The following is a 20,940-nucleotide window of genomic DNA, read 5'->3' as shown; positions in this document are numbered from 1 at the left end:
TGATTCATTTGGGTTGTGTTTCTCTGCCTTCCTATTTTGTCTGTGTATAAGAAGGGTGTGACCACTGGAGTCCAATGGGTGTGGCCTCAGTGTTCCCTAGGTGTGGTCTGTCTGCAAGCCCACCACCTCCTCTGCCACTGCCTTTGCCGTTTGGTTATGGGTATTGCCAGTGCTGGACCACTGCAGCTGTTACTGTGGGTTCTGCCTCTCCTCCACGGGAGAGACTGTGTTCACATGCCAGAGTCTACAAGCCTTGGCCTGCATCAGCCTTCGCCCTGAGCCTGCGGGTGGGGCTGTGTGCCGTGCCTGGGGCTGCAAGCCTTGGCACCATGGGCAGGGCTGCGCACCTTTGCTCAGTTGCTGGTCTCTGCTTGTTTTCTGGCTTTCACCTGGCCCCCATGGGTGGAGTTGCGCTCAGGTGTTGGGCCACAAGTTCCTGCTCTGTGGGCCAGGCAAGGCTGTGTACTGGCACTCAGCCACAGGTCTCTTCCTGCTCACCGGGTTTTGCCCCCTCCCCACGTGGACAGAGCTGTGCTCGTGCGCCGAGCTGCAGGCCCCAGCTCTGCAGGCCAGGTGGGTTGTTCTCCTGCACTCAGCTGCGGGTCTCCGCCTGTTCCTGGGCTTTCACTTTGCCCCCGTAGGTGCATCTGTTCTTGTTCAATGGGCTGCAAACCCCGGGTCTGCGTGCCAGGTGGGGCTGCGTGCCTGCGCTCAGGTGCGGGTCTCTGCAGTTTCCAGGCTTTTTTCACCTTTCCCCTGTGGGCGGGATTACAGGTGGGACCGCTCTTGCTCACTTGGCCTCCAGCTGGGTCTGACCATTTTCGTGCATCTCCTCTAACCCCACCAGGTGAGACTGAGCTCATGTTGGGCCTCAGTCATGGTGGTCCAGCTTTCGTCCTCACCGATGGTACCGTGCTTATGCATCGCACCACTTCCCGCCCTCCAGCGAGCCCTCAGCAGTGTGGGTTGGGGCAGTGCAGTTCAGAACTCAGCACTCAATACTGTATTCCTGAAGACTCCTTCCTTCTAAGCGACTCTGACTCAGCTCTGATTGCCGCAGGAGAGCTTGTTTGACTGGCATCTTGCTTCCTTTTGCTGGTATTGCAGGTTCTAGGGGAAATATTCACTTTAGATTTGGGGGGGTGACACACCCCAGGGGTTAGGGTGGCTGTCCCTCAAATTGTTTCTCCCTGTACCTCCTAGATTACACTCTTTTCCTGCTACTCTGGATCTCTCATCTCTCCCTGTCCCCCAGAGCCCCAAGTGAGTGGTTGTAAAAGAGGGTTTCTGTGTGGTCCCTTTAAGAAGAATCCTGGGTCTGAGAAATCAGTCTCTTTCTCACAAACAGTATCCTGACTTGTTTCATAGCTAAATACTGTCCATACACCTCTTCTAAGCTCTGGGGCTTCAGGCTGGGGCTTTGTTCCTGTGACCCAGGACACTCCTCTCTCTGCTAAACTCACTTCCAGCCACTTGAGTCTCTCTGGGTTGCCATTTCCTCCTGGGAGCTGGGCAGCCCTCTCTGTGTTTCTGCTTTTCCTACCAGTCTCAGTGTGGCTTTTTCAGTGTTCCTTGGTTAAAGACTCCTCTTAATTTAGTCCAAAGTTGGTTTTTCCAGATGATGGTTTTTAAAATTAAATTGTAATCCACGTTGGTTCTGGGAGGTGGAGGTTGGTATGGCTGCCTACGCCATCGCCATCGTGTCGCCCTTTCTGTATGTGTTTTTGAGAGAAGTATCTGTTCAGGTTCCTTGCCCATTTTAAATTGGATTGTTTTTACTTTGATGAGTTGTATGAATTATTTATTTATTTTCAATATTAAGCCCTTATCAGAGGTGTTGTTTGCAAATATCTTCTCCCATTTAGTTGGTATTTTTTAGTTTTGTTGATGGTTTCTTTTGCTGTACAGATGCTGTTTATTTTGATGGAGTCCTATTTATTTATTTTTGCTTTAATTTCCCTTGTCATTGAGGTCAAATTCATAAAATCCTTTCTAAGACCAAGGTTGATAAATTTAGTACCTATATTTTCTACTATGTAATTTACTGTTTCAGGCCTGATGTCTAGGTTTCTGATTCCTTTAAGTTAATTTTTGTGTATGATTGACAAAACATATATAGTTTAAATGACCATATTATCCAAAACAATGTACAGGTTTAATACAATCCCTATCAAAATCTGAATACCATTTTTCAAAGAAACAGAAAAAAAAATCATTAAATTTTTATAGGAACACAAAAGACCATGAGTAGCCAAAACTATCCCAAGAATAAAAGAATGGTCAGAAGTATCACACTCCCTGGACTTTAAATATAACTACAAAGCAACAGTATTGAAAACAGAGTGTTATTGGTAGAAAAACAGACACACAGATCAACGGAACAAAGTTGATAGCCCAGAACTAAAATTTCATGTATATGGGAAAATAATTTTCTACAAAGGAGCCTAAAACATACAGTGGAGAAAAGAAGGCCTCTTCAATAATTGGTGCTGGGAATACTGGAAAGTTGCTTGCAAAAGAATAATTTTGGAACAATTTAAATGTACAATGCTTCACAACCAAAAGCAATCATAGCAATGAAAAAGAACAAACAATAACTTGGATGGATCTCAGGGCATTATGTTGAGTAAAAAAAAACTTTATTAAATTTTCCCATATTATATAATTCTATTTACATAAACCTCAAATTGACAAAATTATAGTAATAAACAACAGTAGTAGTTATCAGAGCTAGGAGTTGTGAGAGAAAATATCATGAAGAAGCTCTCTATAGTGATGGAATAGTTTTGTATTTTTGTGATAGTTACATGAACCTACATATTTGATAAAATGGCATAGAACTATGTAAGCTCATCTTAACAAAGTTAACTGGGTAAAAAGTACAAGGGGACTCTTTTTATTATTTTGCAATTTCTTATGAATCTATTAATTATTTCAAAGTAATAAAAAGGAGCATTATTATTACCAAATAGGTGAAGTCATTAAATAACAAAATTTTCACCTATGAATTTCATTTGTAAGATAAGCTTTAAAATATGCAGTCATATATTAGAGATACCAAATAATTTCATATTTGAAGTCTTTAAAGTTTATTTTTCATAAAATAAAAAATGATTTTTGTGTTGTTTCTCTGCCTGTTATATTTTAGAAACACATTAAAACATTCAAAATGTAATGACAAGAAAACTGGTTTGAATAAAAGCATTAGCCAAAATAACTTAAGAAATGTCAGGCTGAGATGGCAGAAAAGGATCTTAACAGCTTCATAAATTTTTTACTGAATTTTTTTGTATAGACTTAAAATTTTTCTTTGTGTCTTAATTCAGTAAAAAGGGCTATGACAATGTATCTTCTGTTTTAAAGCCTCTATATAGACTATTTTGTGTATAAGACTAAAGGTTGTTTGCTTAAATTATGGGCTAAAAATTTTAAACAAAGATTAATAGTCATTTAATTGGGATTATAGTTATAATTTATTAATTATTAATAAGTTATTAATTTTGGTTCTAATAATAGCAATTATTGGTTTTTATCATTAATTACTGGGTTTAACTGAGGATATCAGTAATTTCTAAACTATTTACAAATTGAATGCACCTTTGATTAAATAGCAAGGTTACCATTATTTTCACAAACAATTTAAATAAATGATCTCCTTTCTAAATGGAGACCTATTTATTGTTTCCATGAGAATAAGGGTCTTCTTATTTACTTGAAGCGACAAAGAGTATTAATCACATGCTCGGTGAATGAAAATCGAGTATGGAAACCTAGATGCAGTGCTTCTCCGTCCCACTCAAGCTTCAACATTTGGAAATGTCATCAATGGATGCCTAGGGAAATAGGAAATCCCAGGAGAGCAATAGTGAGGGGTAGTGGTCTGCTTTCTTTCTCATAAATGGAGGATTGAAGTTTCAGCTTATTGAGAAAGATGATTATTTTAAAATATTATTTATTGATTTTAAAGAGAGAAGAAGCACCTATTGCGATTCACTTATTTTTCATCCATTGGTTGATTCTTGTATGTGTCCCGATCGGGGAGGAAATCTGGGCATATAGGGATGATGCTTCAACCCTTGGTGATTTCTTTACGTATATTCAATGTATCACCACTTAAACCTCATTTGACCATTTCAGTGCTGGATTTCTGAGTCTGCATATTACATACAAATGATCATAAATGAAAATGAAAATAAATATCCTTTTATAAATCAGTGGCTCATTCTCATGAAGTCACCCAACCCAAGTATCAGAGGTTTTGGAGACAAAACTGAGGTTTTTGCAAAGCAAGAACTATTGGTGAGTTTGTAAAAGAAGCCATCTGTGGTTGCTGCTGTGTTTGTTCTGGTTGGGTGGTGTTCCTTTCTAAAGACAGACTCAGAACCAAAGAAAGCATCAGAACAGATCTTGTTGACTTGATTTTTTGCATGCTGACTTGACACAACAAATAAAAACATTACTTGTCTACTTCCGAAATGGAACCCTAACTGCAAATGGTTTTCTGTTGATAAACAGAACTTGAAAACCACAGAAGGGAAGCAAAGAAGGCGTTTTTGTTTGTGTTGTTTTTTTAGGAAGGCATGAATTTGTTAGGAGTTATTTGTACTGCTTGATCCAAAAAGTTTAATCAAAATGTATTTAAGTTTTCAAATGACAAGAGAAGATTTTTTAAAAAAATCACGTGGGACATGTTTTGTATTTAGTTCTTTAAGATAAAACAAAATGAAGATTTAGTTCATGTTTAATTTTCAAGGTTTAAATATGAATTTTGTGTTTGATTCAAGTCCTTTGGTTTATGATTTCACTTTTTTCACCCCATTCTATACTTAAGTGTCTAATTTACTGCTGATCAGCTCCTGTTCTGTGGGTGAGGTGACAAATTTAAAAAGATAGAATCCACACAAATTAATTCTCACATCTGAGCCATATGAAGAAGCTCATTGGGAACAAAGACTCAATGTGTTTTATTTAAAAAAAAAGTTAGAAGCCCTGGCCGGTTGGCTCAGTGGTAGAGCGTCGGCTTGGTGTGCGGGGGACCTGGGTTCCATTCCCAGCCAAGGCACACAGGAGAAGCGCCCATTTGCTTCTCCACCCCCCCTCTTCCTCTCTGTCTCTCTCTTCCCCTCCCGCAGCCAAGGCTCCATTGGAGCAAAGATGGCCCGGGTGCTGGGGATGGCTCCTTGGCCTCTGCCCCAGGCGCTAGAGTGGCTCTGGTCATGGCAGAGCGACGCCCTGGAGGGGCAGAGCATCGCCCCCTGGTGGGCAGAGCATCGCCCCTGGTGGGCAGAGCATCGCCCCTGGTGGGCGTGCTGGGTGGATCCCAGTCTGGCGCATGTGGGAATCTGCCTGACTGTCTCTCCCCATTTCCAGCTTCAGAAAAAAAAAAAAGTTAGAATTATTTGTAGATTTCAATTTTCTTTCATAATTTTTACAAATAATTAAGAACTGTATTTATACTTAAACTGAATTTGTTATAAAATTCTTCTTCAAGTAATAAAAAAGCCTAAAAATATTCTCATCTTTCCCCAAGCATGAGATTAATATTTTTAGAGCTTAACTGATTAAACTTGAATGTTACCCTCAGCTCTTATGTCAAAAAGTACAAATTTCCCATTTTACCAGTTATTTAACAAAGTGGGTTTTGGAAATTCTCATGCACAAACTGGAGAATGTATAGACATACAATAACCTATCAGGTTTTTTAAGAGCTGGGAAAGAATTCATAAAAGAATCTTAAAATAATGTAAGTAATGTAAAACATATCACAAATATGGAAAGGGCCAGTACAATTGTTAACCCCATTCCCAGATGGAAATATGTATAAAAATCTTCAAACCTTCTAGTCTAGATCTACTGTAAAGTACGCTTATTGGCTAGATGTTTAAATGCTCTTCTTTCTCTGACCTTGACCTCAGTGCTGAAGATCCTGTGCAGGGAACCACAGAAGTTTATTAAGTTGCCACAGGAGAAAAGAATGCAGATTTTAGGTATGCATGGTCATCTCTGACCTGGCTGTTCTAATGGTAAATCTGATACAATAGCTGGGTGCCAACTGTAATACGAAAGAACTTTGGGAATGAATGTTTGTTTTAATTTATTTAAACTATTTTTGTTGTTGTTTTCCAATTTATTTAATAACTTATGATTAATAAATTTATATTTAATAAATTATGATTAATTTTTCTGTTTTTTTTTAAACAAGGCTTTGAAATTTTTCAGCTTTGAAATCTCAACTGTAGAATGTTATTTTCACGCAACTAAGATACATACACATACCAGAGAATGCATCTAGGTTTTCACATCTTGATGTTCTTAGTTATATGAAAATAGCAATTGCATATTAATCATATTTGCTTATAGTATAGAATCTGAAATAACAGCATAGTTTAACAAAGAAAATTAAGAAAAGGAAAAATTTCAATAATAAAAATTATAATAACATCTTCATTATCCATTAAAGGTTTACGGAACTCTTCAAGCACATTCTAGGTACCATGGTACTGTTATCCATTCAAGAAATTTACATGAATGCATAACACAAACAGTATACTAATAGTTCCAACATGACAAGATACTTGTTTATAGAGACATATCAAAGTATAATGGGGACTTCCTAACAAGATAGTGGTGTAGGTAAATGCGGTACTCAGCTCCTTTCACAATGACATCAAAAGCACAACTAAACTACAGAACAACCATTATTGAGACCTGCCTGAAATCTAGCTGAACAGAAGTCCTATAACCAAGGGTATAGAGAAGAAACCACATTGAGACTGGTAGGAGGGGTAGCGACACGGAACGGGTGGGTCCCATACCCACATGTGGCAGATAAGAATCAGGAGGAATATCTCACCTGTGGAATTTTCCCCTGAGGTGAGAGGTCTTAGCCCCATACCAGGACCCACAGCCCAAGGTTCCAGTGCTGAAAGAAAAATCCCTGTAACTCCTGGTTGTAAAAACCTGTGGAGATTGTGGCTGAGTGTGATGGTGGGCTGCTGGAGTCCCAGGCATTCTTCTTTTTTCTTTTTTATTTTTTTCCAGGCGTTCTTCTTAAAGGGCCTCTGCACAGACTTACTAGGAATCACTAGCTCTGAAATCTGGTGTAAGAGCAGTAGCTCCAAAGGTGCCAGGGACACACAGGATCTGAATTGTCCAGCTGAGATCATGGCTAAAAAGCCAGCATTCTCCCAGATAGAAGTGCTGGCAAAAGCACTTTGCTGAACCTTCTCCCCACAGAGCCAACAGGCAGGTGCCATATATGAGTCTGCACTACACTGGCTAATGTTGTTGGCCAGCCCTGGAGATTCCCTGAGACCACAACCCACCCACCATACAGACCCACACAAGTTCTTTCTAATGGCTTTTTCATACAAACTGCTTATCTTGGCTCATGTTACTGACTTTCCTAAAATCTCTCAAACAAGCAGCAGCTGGCCTCGGTGCACCCCACACCCTTTGCTAAGTTGCCTCTGCTCTAGAACTAGAGATAGATAATCTTGATTTACAGGTCGGCCTCTCCTAACCAGGTGGGTACTTCCAAACCAAGGACAAGTAGCACATACATATTGCTTTGTAGCTCATGCCGGGAAGCCCTGGGGAAGGGCAGAGATGGTGGCTGACCTTGGCCTGTACTTCCCAGACGGCCCCAGAGCCAGTGCACCGAGTGGACAGCTTCATACAACACCACGCCACCATCTAACCATCTACATGAGTGACATAATCAAGGAGCGGACTTGCTGGGTACTAGGCCCTCTGAAGTGAGTTCTGCTCCATGAGGTTAGCCCCTGAAAAGCATTTCCTCCACAGTTCCTCACAGCTGAACAGCTGGCAGAGGGGAGAGGATAAAGCTCTTCCACTGAGGCGCCAACATCAGTCAAGGATCAACTGCAACAAGACAGTGCACACAGCCCACACGGGTGCCACTGGGTCCTACAGGACACCTACTACATAAGGCACTCTAGTAAGAATGTGAAGTGTTGCAGCTCTACCCAAGACATAGAAACAAACACAAGGAGGCAGCCAAAATGAGGAGAAAAACAAACGTCCCAAATGAAAGAACAGAACACAACTCCAGAGAAAGAACTAAACAAAATGTAGACAAGCAATCTCCCAGATGCAGAGTTCAAAACACTGACTATAAGAATGCTTAATGAAAATCTATTTTAAAAAATAGTGACTGAAAAAAAAAATAGTGACTGAAAACGTCCCTAACCTGATGAAAGAACCATAGGCATGCAAGGCCAGGAATCGCAGATTCCCAAACAAGATGAACTCAAAGAGCCCCACACCAAGACACATCGTAATTAAGATGTCAAAGTCTGCCTGACCTGTGGTGGCGCAGTGCATCAAACATCAACCTGGAATGCTGAGGTCACTGGTTCAAAACCCTGGGCTTGCCCGATCAAGGCACATATGGGAGTTGATGCTTCCTGCTCCTCCCCCCTTCTCTTTCTATCTCTCTCTCTCTCTCTCTCTCTCTCTGTCTCTCTGCTCTAAAAAATGAATAAATAAATAAAAGTAATTTTAAAAAAAGATGACAAAGTCTAAAAAAAACCAGAGAATCTTAAAAGTAGCAAGATAAAATCAGTTACCTATAAGGAAGCTCCCATCGACTGTCAGCTGATTTCTCAACAGAAACTTTGTAAGCCAGAAAGAATTGGCAAAAAATATTCAAAATTATGAAAAACAAGGACCTATAAACCAAGATTACTCTGCCCAGCAAAGCTATTATTTAGAACCCAAAGATAGATAAAGAGCTTCACAGATTAAAAAAAAGCTAAAGGAGTTCATCACTACAAAACCAGTATTATATAAAATGTTAAAGGGTCCTCTTTAAGAAGAAAAAAAAAAGATTAGAAATGAATAATAAATGACAATAAATATATACATATCAATAATCAATTTAAATGCAAATGGGTTATATACTCTAATCAAAAGATATACAGTGGCTGAATGGATAGTAAAACAAGACCCTTACATATACTGTCTACAAGGGACTCACTTGACTGACCTGTGGTGGCGCAGTGGATGAAGTGTTGACCTGGAATGCTGAGGTCGCCAGTTTGAAACCCTGGGCTTGCCTGATCAAGGCACATGTGGGAGTTGATACTTCCTGCTCCTCCCCCTGTTCTCTCTGTCTCTTTCCTTTCTCTCTAATAAAAATGAATAAATAAAATCTAAAAAAATAAAAATAAAAAAACCCCACCCAAATTATTCAAAAAAAAAAGAGAGACTCACTTTAGATCAAAAGACACACACATACTGAAAGTAATGGGATGGAAAAAGATATTTCATAAAATGGAAACAAACAAAAAATGTTGGAGGTGACAATATTTATACCAGACACAACAGACTTTAAAACGAAGGCTTTAACAAGAGACAAAGACAGGCCCAGCAACTCCATCTCCAGGTATTTATTCAAATAAACCCAAAACCCTGAATCAAAAAGACATATACATCCATGTGTTAACTGCAGCATTATTTACAATAGCCAAGATATGGAAACAACCTAAATGTTCATCAATAAATAAATAGATAAAGAAGTGGTGCATATATATATATATATATATATATATATATATATATATATATATATATTGGGATATGATTCAACCATAAAAAGGAATAAAATCTTGCTAGGTCCAACAACATGGATGTATCTAGAGGGTATTTTGCTGTGAAATAAGTCAGAGAAAGACAAATGCTAGATGATTTCACTTATATGTGGAATCTAAATAACAAAATAAACAAACAGACTCATAAAAACAGAGAATGTTTTGACAGTTGCCAGATGAGAGGGTGCTGGGGGAGATGGGTGAAAATGGTGAAGCGATTTAGAAGTCCAAAGTGGCAGTCACAGAACAGTCATGGGGATTTAAAGTACAGCATAGGGAGTAGAGTCGATGATACTGTAATAACTATGTATGGTGTCAGAGAAGAACTAGATTTATCAAGGTGATCACTTAGTCATATATACAAATGTCTAATTATGGGGTTGTACACTTGAAACTAATATTATTGTATTTCAACTATAATTTAAAAATAAAATAGTTTCAAAGAAGTGTAATGGGAACACTGACCTGGAAAAAACAGACTTCTTACGATGCAGCAAAGGTTGACAAAGCTTTATAGCAGACTTTTATCTGAAAATGTAAGTAGTTGAGTGGACATACAAGGAGGAAATGGCATGCTATTTGGACAGACTGGCCATGCAGAGCACTGAACAGTAAAGGCCATAAACTTTATGAGAAAGCCAAGTAGCTAAAAAAAATGAGTCTCAAAGCTGAGTTTTTCTTTTTCTTTTTATAAATATGCCAGAGTAGAGTAGGAAGGCTAAGAAATCTGTATTTCTATTTGTAACTCAGAGGCAATCATTGATGTATATTAAAGCAAGAAAACAACATGAAGAGAAATAGTTTTCAAGTATTCTGGCACAAAGATTTGCAGAAGCAAATGGTTTCCTTAGACAGAATAGAATTTTATTCAGGTTCTTCTCTCCTGGTTTAGAAATAACGAAGTCTTTAGTACCCAGATGATATCAATCAGTATAAGAGGACTAAGAAAGTTCCCACAGGAGTGTTCTGTGTAACATGACAGTGTCTAGAACTGGTAGGAGAATGCAAGAGAACGGACATTCCAACACATATCTGGAAATATCTTTCAATACACATGGTCTTATTTAGTTTTCACTACAACCCTATGAGGTATAAATTATTTCCTCAGAGTTAAATATCATTTCAGAGAGATAAATTCATCCAAGATAACACTACTGGTAGAAGCAGAGACATGACTTAAAGCCCTGGTATGACAACTTACACTTTTTTTTTTTTTGTAGAATCTTCTGCCTCAAGGAGCATCTCAGCAGGTTAGTGTATATTATTAGCAAGGCAACTAACCATTTGTAAATCCAAAGTCATGCCTTTCATGACTTTGGCACATGATTCTGAGCTGACCTCCCTCTGGTTTTATGGCAAAGAGATAATATAGTGAGAAGCCAGGTGAATGAACCTTTATGAAAGTTGAATGAGCAAATCTTTAAAACAGGTCATGATGGTGAGAAGTAAATAGATGCCAGAGATATTCTTAGGCAGAACTGAGAGGATATAGTGACTCATTTGATTTGGCAAATGAAGGTGAGGCAGGCATTAAGGAGTGATTATTCTAGCTTGAGAGACTGGAGAAGAGAAGATATCATCAACTGACATACAGAATATGGGAGGAGGAACAAGATCCATGATTGGAAGATTAAATTTGAGCTCAAAATGATGTCACATACTTTAGTAATTATCCAAATATTTCAGGAGAGAGAAACCAGGGATTTTACAAAAACACATTTTTCCCACATGTCCTGGAAATTAATTTGTTGCTGGCCTAGGCCATAAACGCTATAGTAGACTATAAACTTCATTAACAGGCAGATCAGAACAACTCAGAGGAGTATTATTTAGAATTCTTTATATAAAAAATAACTTTGATATCTGAAATATGTACTACTTTTCCATGAAAGATATGCAATTCACACTGGAAAATTAATTTATTATATCTATTGTCTGAAAGTTGTTAGGGAAAAAAAAACATTGTGAAAAGTAGCAAAACAGATTTATTACCATGACATATTTTTATGAGCTTTGGCTGCTGCACAATTTGAAATGATTTGACAGTGTAATATTTCTTATGATCACTATGATCAAGTCTGAATATTATTTTTGACTCTGGGATGAAAGAAAAAATATGTTCCTAAGTATAAAAATCCAAGAGGTAAAGCATGATGAGTGGAGAAATGGATTCTTCAAAAATAAACAATATGACCTTCCCTTCCTTCGTTTCTGAGAGCTTTCATTCTTATAGAATTAAGTTGAGTTGAAAATAGGTAGAATTATTTTTTTGAAGCAACATGACATTTTTGGTTCTCTGTGTTTAAAATGAACACCACGAATCTATTTCATAAAAAAGAATGTGTTTATGGCATCTAACACATTGACGCTCATGTACAGCTGTCAATCTGATTCTCATCAATCCCAAGGCCATTTATATTATAGCTATGAGTTAATGCATGAAGAAGTATTATTGAGTGCCTACAATGTGCCAGCTAGCAATCTGAGAATAAAACAGAAGCCCTTCTATAATAAGGAAGAGATACAACAAATAGATAAAAAAATAAGTATAAATCTAATTTCAAGGAAGGCTTTGTGCTATGAAGAGTGATAGGTGAAAAAAACCTGTTTTACATAGATGAACTTGAAACAGTGGCCAGGGATACAGTCATGTAGCATTTATAGGGCATGATAAGGGATTTACACTAGAGTAGGACCAATAGGACTTGCAGATGGATTGGATGGGGATGAGAAGAAAAAAGAGGGATCAAGAATAACACTCATAATTTTGACCTAAGCAACCAGAAATTTAGTGTCATTTTAAGAAAAATTAGGAAGGTTTCTGGTAGAAGAACAAGTTTAGATAGAGCATTGAAAAGTTGATTTGAGACATGTTTATTCTGAGATACAGATTACCTATACAGTGGAAAATGTGGCAGAGCCACTTGATATCTAAGTCTAGAGGTTATGGGCAATTCAGGACTGGGGCTAGAAATCTGAAAACTTCTGCATATGTAAATGTTTTTAAGCCATGGAAACTGTTGAGATAAACTAGGTGTGAATAAATAAAGGAAGAGGGTTGACGGAAGACTCCTAGATCATTCAACATCTAGAGGACCTACAAAGGAGGATGAGCTGCAGGGTAGACTGTGTATAGTATGCATGGACAAGAAGATCTTTTTTTTATTATTAATTTTAATGGGGTGACATTGATAAATTAGGGTACATATGTTCCGAAAAGACATCTCCAGATTACTTTGACATTTGATTATGCTGCATACACCTTCTATCTGATTTTTTTGTGCCTCTCCCCCACCTCCTCTCTCTCCTCCCCCTCCCCCCATTACCATCACATTCTTGTCCATGTCTCTGAGTCTCATTTTTATGTCCCACCTATGTATGGATTCATATAGTTCTTAGTTTTTCCTGATTTACTTATTTCACTCAGTATAATGTTATCAAGGTCCATCCATGTTATTGTAAATGATCCGATGTCATCATTTCTTATGGCTGAGTAGTATTCCATAGTATATATGTACCAAAGCTTTTTAATCCACTCGTCCACTGATGGACACTTGGGCTGTTTCCAGATCTTTGCTATTGTGAACAATGCTGCCATAAACATGGGGGGGGCATTTCTTCTTTTGGAATAGTGCTATGGTGTTCTTAGGGTATATTCCTAAAAGTGGGATACCTGGGTCAAAAGGCAGTTCGATTGTGAATTAGGATATTTCTGCTCTCTATATTAGTCAAACTAGCAGTCTACTACAGCTTAGAAACTGTGGATATTCTCCATGATAACAGAGACTCAATTCACTAGGTAAAGAAATATCTTTTAAAAAATATTAAGGATAATGGGGACCGATAGGATTACTAAATTTAATATATGTATTTACAAATTAATATAAACAATATTTTTTTTGATCATAGTAACATTACGGCTATTTTTTAAACCAAAATAATAGTTTATTTATTAAATAGGTACTTCTAGCTTTGGAACTATAGCTACATAACATAGTATGCAATACTATCTCTTTAAAAATATTAAAATCTGTATATGTGGCAACATGATTCCCTTGTGGTTGCATTAGTCTTTTAAAACATGTGCATTTTGATAAAACTTGAAATTCTAGAAAACATTCTTTGATTAACTCAATCAATATTTAAGTTTTGAAGATGAATATTATTTTCCCTGTTTTACTAATAAGGACACTGGGATTCAGAGAGGTTAATTTGAATAACACCATCTAGCGAGAAACTAAAAGATATGTGTGCGATCTAAACAAGGATCTTATGGACTCCAAATACACTGCTTTCACCAGGATCACCATTTATTATGTAATTTGTTTTCTTATTTACACTTAGAATCAGAAACATGTCTATGGGTTGTATAGGTTGTGTAATGTATGGGTAACTGTGAAGAATCCCTCCCACTGGGCAATAAGCAGCCTGAGCAATATAAATGGTGGCTATGCTTAAAACATTACTTTGCCTATTATTTCAAATAACTCTAGATACACGAAAACATAACAGCTAAAACCAATGTATCATTCTGTCAGGGATAATTATCATTTCTCTAAATAATAAAGAAAGAAAAATTGAACTATCATGTGCTGATTATCTGTTAAATTTAATATTCAGCCGGTTTTTTATCCTAATATATTATTTATGCCATTTTTTCATTTTCTAGAAATACTTCTCTAAATTCACTTTACTCTTAATTCATGTTTACTTACTCACATGTTCCCTTGGCAACATTTTTACGTTTCTAGCCTATCTTCTTCCAGCAGGTCCTCGGTCTCAGTTTCCTCTCACCTTTAACTACAACTGTCCATTAGTGAACCAATCAATCAATGGGAGTGAATCAGTCAATGGGAGTGGCCATTCCTGGAAACAGTACTTACACTTTTGTCTTTATTTCTTTTACTGACCATATTTTTAGAACTTTTTCTCCCTAATTTTTAAGTTACCTTTCTGTACCAGTTAAATCTGGGAATGCTCACCATATTGTGGAAGATTTAATTATTGGTTTTCATCACCACTCTGCCTCCTCATGCTCCTGCTCTTCTGAGAAGTTAGTGAAAGCTCAGAGTCCAATTTAGTCTCACCCTCTCTTCTTAGCCTTTCCTGAAAAAGATTAAAAAGTGAAACAAATTATATTCTTACTCTGATGTTTTGATAGAACTGTAGCCCTTCCTTCCACTCCTCAACAAATAGCCAATTTTTAAAGGTTTAAAGTGAAAGAAAAGGTCTTTTTTAAAAAAGATAAACTAAAAAATATGTACTAAATTAGCAAAACTTTTTAAAACAAAGGGGCATAGAAGGTCACTACATTATAATAAAGGGAGCAATCCAACAAGAGAATATAACCATTGTAAATATTCATGCACCAATTTATACCACTCACAAAAATAAACTCAAAATGGGTCAAGACTTAAATGTGGGTCATGAAACCATAAAAATTCTAGAAAATACTCAGGCAGTAGACTCTCAGACATCTCTAGAAGCAATATTTTTGCTGATGTATCTCCACAGGCAAAGGGGAAAAGGACAAAATAAACAAATGGTACTTATCAAGCTAAAAAGTTTTTTCACAGCAAAATACATCATTATCAAAATAAAAAGACAACCTACTCTATGGGAAAACATATTCACTGATTCATCTGATAAGGGGTTAGTAACCAAAATTTATAAAGAACTTATAAAATTTAACATTAAGAAGTTGAACCATTCAATTAATAAAATGGGCTAAGGACCTGAATAGATACCGGTAATTCTCCAAAGAGGACATGCAGATGGCCAATAAGCATATGAAAAAATGCTGAGTCACTAATCATCAGAGAAATGCAAATTAAAACCACAATGAGATGACTACCGCACACCTGCCAGAATGGCTTTTATTACCAAATCAACAACTAACAAGTGCTGGTGAGGATGTAGAGAAAATGGAACCCTGCTGCACTGCTAGCAGATTGTGCAGCCACTGTGGAACACAGCCTGGTATTTCCTCAAAAATTTAAAAATGGAACTGCCTGACCCAGCTACCCTATCTCTGGAAACATATCCTAGGAATCCTAAAACGCTAATTCAGAAGAAGATATGCACCCTCATATTCATTGCACCATTATTTGCAATAGCTAAGATCTGGAAACAGCCCAAGTGTCCATCAGTGAATGAATGGATAAAAAAGCTGTGGTACATAAACAAAATGGAATACTATGCTGCCATAAAAAAGAAAGAAGTTTTACTTTTTGTGACAGCATGGAAAGGCCTGGAGATGATTATGCTAAGTGAAATAAACCAGGCAGAGAAAGACAAATATCATGTGATTTCACTTATATGTGGAATCTAATGAACACAATAAACTGAAGAACAAAGTAGAAACAGAGGCGGGTCACAGGGAACAGATGGACAGGTGTCAGAGGGAAGAGGGGATGGGATCAAAGAAAGTGAAGGGATTAGCCCAAACCATAAATACATACCACAGATACAGACAACAGGGTAGCAATTCGCAGAGGGAAAGAAGGGGTGGAGGTCGGGGGAGTGTGATAAAGACCGGAAATGAGGGTGGAGACTTTGCATGGGGCATGGTGGTGCAGCATGTGGTGTGTAGAGGGTGTTATATTGAATGGGACACTTGAAACCATGTTAACATAGTAAATTAAAATAAAAATATTTAAAAAACACATATGTGTGTATCGAGTTGTGAGGAAATGAACACAATTATACAAATTTACAGTGAAAACTGGTTAAATTCTTTTTTAAAAAATCTTGGAAGTAAGCAACACAGCCTGAAAATGTTCATATCATCGACTAGTAATCCCATTTCTAAGTATTTACCATGCAAAAATAGTTTAAATGAAGTAAAATATTATGCACATGAGACAATTCATTGAACTGTTTGTAACAGTAAAAAATTGGAAGAAAACTCTTTCTGTTGTTCTATATGTAACAGGATGTCAGAGGATATTTTCCTGTTTCCTGGAATTTCAGAAAAAGCTGAAGATAGAAGGCAAGAACCCAATACGTAAGTGTAGGAAGGTTCTAGTTGTTGAGGCCAGTTAAGTTCCTGCAGGACTTATGAAAGGATTCCAAAATTACTCTGTGCTATAACCAGAATGTTTGCCCCCCCACCCCACCCCACCCCGTGCCAAATTCATTATGTTGAACTTTATCTGCAATGTGATATATTTAGAAGGCCTTTGGGAGTGTTCAGGTCATGAGAATGGAACCTTCATGAATGGAATTAGTGCCTTTATAAAAAAGGCTCAATTGCCATTATTCTTCCCATCTATCTGTGATGACAAAAGCAAGAAGATGGGCCCTGGCTGGTTTGCTCAGTGGTAGAGCATCGGCCTGGTGTGCAGAAGTCCCAGGTTTGATTCCGGCCAGGGCACACAGGAGAAGCGCCCATCTGCTTCTTCACCCCTCCCCCTCTCCTTCCTCTCTGTCTCTCTCTTCCCCTCCTGCAGCCAAGGCTCCAATGGAACAAAGATGGCCTGGGCGCTGGGGATGGCTCCTTGGCCTCTGCCCCAGGCGCTAGAGTGGCTCTGGTCGCAAAAGAGCGACGCCCCGGAGGGGCAGAGCATCACCCCCTGGTGGGCAGAGCGTCACCCCCTGGTGGGTGTGCTGGGTGGATTCCGGTCGGGCGCATGCGGGAGTCTGTCTGACTGTCTCACCCCGTTTCCAGCTTCAGAAAAATACAAAAAAAAAAAAAAAAAGGCAAGAAGACGGCCACATATGAACCAGGAATTCGCTTCCACAGACACTAAAACTGTCAGCAGTTTGATCTTGGATTTCTCAGCCTCCAGAACTGAACTGTAAGAAATACATTTCTATTATTTATTAGGCACTCGGTCTATGGTATTTTGGGGGGCTGAGAGAGGGCTGGCTGTGGAGCAACCAAAATCCACTGCTTGGCATGACAGAGTTGCAGGTCTCCTGTAGATCAAGTGGAAGTCTTAGATGTCATTCAGGTCTGAGCCATCACCCCCTTCTGCCCCCCATTCTTTCTGTTCCTCACCTCCTTTGGCTTCAGGAGCTACCTCACTCTGTGAGCACCCTTAATAGTGGCATGTTGACAGACTGGCTGAAACATGCAAACTTGCTTTGTTAAACATTGTGTTGGACTCTTCTTTGCCACCCTTCCATCAACAACAAGGACTATTTTTATTTTTTATTTTTTATTTTTCCAAAGTTAGAAGCAGGGAGGCAGTCAGACAGACTCCGCATGTGCCCAACCGGGATACACCCAGCATGTCCACCAGGGGCAATGCTTTGCCCATCTGGGGTGTTGTTCCCTTGAAGAAGCAGATGGGCGCTTCTCCTGTGTGCCCTGACCAGGAATCAAACCCGGGACTTCCACACACCAGGCCGATGCTCTACCGCTTAGCTAACCGATTTTTTTTTTTTTAACAAGGACTATTTTTAATCTTACTATCACAAAATCTTTGGTCTCTTTGTCAATTGGTGTTAATACTGTTTTACATATGTATGTATTTAGTACAGCTATACACAGGCTCTCTAATTTAGAAGACTGCCTTTTTATTTTTTATTTTTAAAATTTAAAAATTAAATTTAATTGTGTGACATTGGTTCCTAAGAACACAAAGGTTCAGGAAAACATCTCTTACAGCATTTGAAATATTGACTGTGTTGTGTGCCCATCACCCAAAGTCAAATATTTTCCATCACCATATATTTGTCCCTTTTTACTGTCTTCCCCTCACCTCCTCCCTCTGGTAACGAACTAAGCAATGCTTAGTTCACTTTTGTCTATGTTTATGAGTCTTAGTTTTATATCCCACCTATGTATGAAGTCATATAGTTCTTAGCTTTTTCTGATTTACTCATTTCACTTAGTATAATGTTCTTAAGGTCCATCCATGTTGTCATAAATGGCAATATGTCATCATTTCTTATGACTGAGTCATATCTCATTTATATATGTGCCGTATCTTCTTTATCCAATTCTTTATTGAGGGATACTTTGGTTGTTTTCATGTCGACACTGTACATAATGCTGCGATGAACATGGGGGTGCATATGTCTTTGCATACCAATGTTTTGAGTTTTTCAGGTAGATACTCAGAGTATGCTGGGTCATATGGTAGTTCTGTTCTTCATGTATTGAGGAACTAACATACTGTCTTCCATAGAAGCCTGCTTTACATCTTAGCTAGGTCTCTCTGTTAAGAGAGGAATATGAAAAAAATAAATATGTGCAGAATTCCCAGAGTTACACTGTATTTGTATAATTCTTTAGAGTAACTGAGAACAAATGACAAGAACTGTGTTTTTTTTTTCTGATAATGTCATGTTGAGATCCTAGAAAGGTAAAGAGTCATTTCTAAAGGTTATCAAGAAGTTTCTATAAAATTTGCATTTGTCAATTCAATCTCTGACAAAGAATATCATTCTTTAAACTCTCCTGAATTTCATAGAGCTGTGCTTTAGGTAGCATGGCTTCATCAGTGACATGAGCAATAGTACCGATGTGGCCTCTATAAAACCAATGATGAAAAAGTTGACATATATTTAAAACACTTCAGTATCCTTACTGTTTGTTTTCTTTATCTTTTAAATTAAAAATTTTTTTTTGTATTTTTCTGAAGTTAAAAACGGGGAGGCAGTCAGACAGACTCCCACATGCGCCCGACCGGGATCCACTCGGCATGCCTACCAGGGGGCGATGCTCTGCCCATCTGAGGCATTGCTCTGTTGCAACCAGGGCCATTCTAGTGCCTGAGGCAGAGGCCACAGAGCCATCCTCAGCACTGAAGCCAACTTTGCTCCAATGGAGCCTTGGCTGTGGGAGGGGAAGAGAGAGACAGAGAGGAAGGAGAGGGGGAGGGGTGGAGAAGCAGATGGGTGCTTCTCCTGTGTGCCCTGACTGGGAATCGAACCCGTGACTCCTGCATGCCAGGCCAACGCTCAGTGAGAAAATCAAGTACATTTAACCTTTTGTAAAGATTCTTTATAGTCTGACCTCTACACTTTGAACTTCATTTCTAAACCATACTCACACAGTGTTCTGAATTTCTTTTTTTTTTTTTGTACTTTTCTGAAGTTGGAAATGGAGGCAGTCAGACAGACTCCTGCATGCGCCCGCCTGGGATCCACCCGGCATGCCCACCAGGGGACGATGTTCTGCCCCTCTGGGGCATTGCTCTGTTGCAACCAGAGCCATTCTAGCGCCTGAGGCAGAGGCCACAGAGCCTCCTCAGCGCCCGGGTCAACTTTGCTCCAATGGAGCCTTGGCTGTGGGAGGGGAAGAGAGAGACAGAGAGGAAAGAGAGGAAGAGGGGTGGAGAAGCAGATGGGCACTTCTCCTGTGTGCCCTGTCTGGGAATCGAACCTGGGATTCCTACACCCCAGGCCAATGCTCTACCACTGAGCCAACTGGCCAGGGCCTGAATTTCTTAATCAAGAAAAACTTAGCAGTTATAGCCTCAACAAACTCTTTAGTGTCCCTGTAAAGGTTGTTATTCAATCAACTGGCCTCTCACAACTCTTATTTGTTTGTATTTATAGTTGAACTTATTATATTTGTGTGTAGTGTTTGTGTAAAAATATCTCCCCCACTTTCACTATACCACAACCTTCTGAATAGCAGGACATGTCTTTACTGTCTACCCAGTGGAGTAGTAACTAAAATAAGACTTAAAAAACCAACTAATGCATATTTAACTAGCAAATAAAATACTTCTTGGGCCTCTTATTAGTAGTATCATCTTGGTCATGTCTGTATACATCTTTGTGTCTCTGTTGATTCACCCGCAAAAAAAAGGTATCATAATTCTTGACTTTCTTAAAATGTCATACCTGGTTTTTTTTTAAATTTTATTTTATTTATTCATTTTTAGAGAGGAGAGAGAGACAGAGAGGGAGAGAGAGGAGAGAGAGACAGAGAGAAGGGGGGAGGAGCAGGAAGCATCAACTCCCATATGTGCCTTGACCAGGCAAGCCCAGGGTTTCGAACCGGCGACCTCAGCAGTCCCAGGTCGACGCTTTATCCATGGCGCCACCACAGGTCAGGCCATACCTGTTATTTGATATCAAAATAAGACAATGAATTACAGAATTTTTTTATAAATATAAGGTTTTAATAAACCTTTTTGAATTTTATGAGTCCTTAGTTTTTCTGATGTTCTAAATTGCATACACATGCATGCAGGCATATGCACATACACACAGATGGTATTAAATGCTGCCAGATGTATTATTCATACTAACTGTTACATTTCTCAACGTGATGAAAAAGTTTTAGCTTTGCTTTCCTTTTTTTTTTTTTTAAGATTTTTTTTTTAAAGATTTTATTTATTCATTATAGAGGAGAGAGAGAGAG

At 38.5% G+C, this 20,940-nt stretch overlaps 1 protein-coding gene across 1 annotated transcript in view; it reads right to left on the bottom strand.

Moving 5' to 3' along the window:
• Positions 1-20,940, bottom strand: part of HTR1F (5-hydroxytryptamine receptor 1F) — a 105,390-nt gene that overhangs the window by 64,631 nt on the left and 19,819 nt on the right. Inside the window, exon 2 of the mRNA XM_066241354.1 lies at positions 14,597-14,720. The gene's annotated coding sequence lies outside the window, so the exon portion shown is untranslated. The remainder of the gene's footprint in view (positions 1-14,596; positions 14,721-20,940) is intronic.

Source organism: Saccopteryx bilineata, chromosome 8 (genome assembly GCF_036850765.1).
Source record: "Saccopteryx bilineata isolate mSacBil1 chromosome 8, mSacBil1_pri_phased_curated, whole genome shotgun sequence".
Lineage (NCBI taxonomy): Eukaryota > Metazoa > Chordata > Mammalia > Chiroptera > Emballonuridae > Saccopteryx > Saccopteryx bilineata.
Note: the sequence above shows the minus strand (reverse complement) of the source record. Positions and strands in the feature narration are given on the sequence as shown.